Consider the following 365-nt stretch of genomic DNA (forward strand, 5'->3'; position numbering starts at 1 on the left):
AGAAGTAAGTCCAAGCAAGTCTTTAAAGCTTTTCAAGAGTCTTTATTGAACGTTTTAACTTCGTTTTAAGGCTTAAGTTTCAAGTAAAGTAAAGAGTAAAGAGTTGAGTTCATTTCTCAAAATTTATTAGGGAACTAAGTATTCCCAAAGAAGTTTATAAATGTTTTCACATTTGAGCAAGAAAGGAACTATGATTTCCAAAAGAGCCTATGGGCTAGTTTTCAGTAAAGGGAACATCGATTCCAAGAGAGCCTTTGGGCTAAACTTTGAGCAATTATCTCAAACTAAAGAAAGAGGTGTTTAAAACACATATGAGCTAAATTATATTTTGGGAGTAGTATTGAGCACTGAATTGGGGACGCGAG

This window comes from Solanum tuberosum, unplaced genomic scaffold (genome assembly GCF_000226075.1).
Source record: "Solanum tuberosum cultivar DM 1-3 516 R44 unplaced genomic scaffold, SolTub_3.0 scf00299, whole genome shotgun sequence".
NCBI classification, from domain to species: domain Eukaryota; kingdom Viridiplantae; phylum Streptophyta; class Magnoliopsida; order Solanales; family Solanaceae; genus Solanum; species Solanum tuberosum.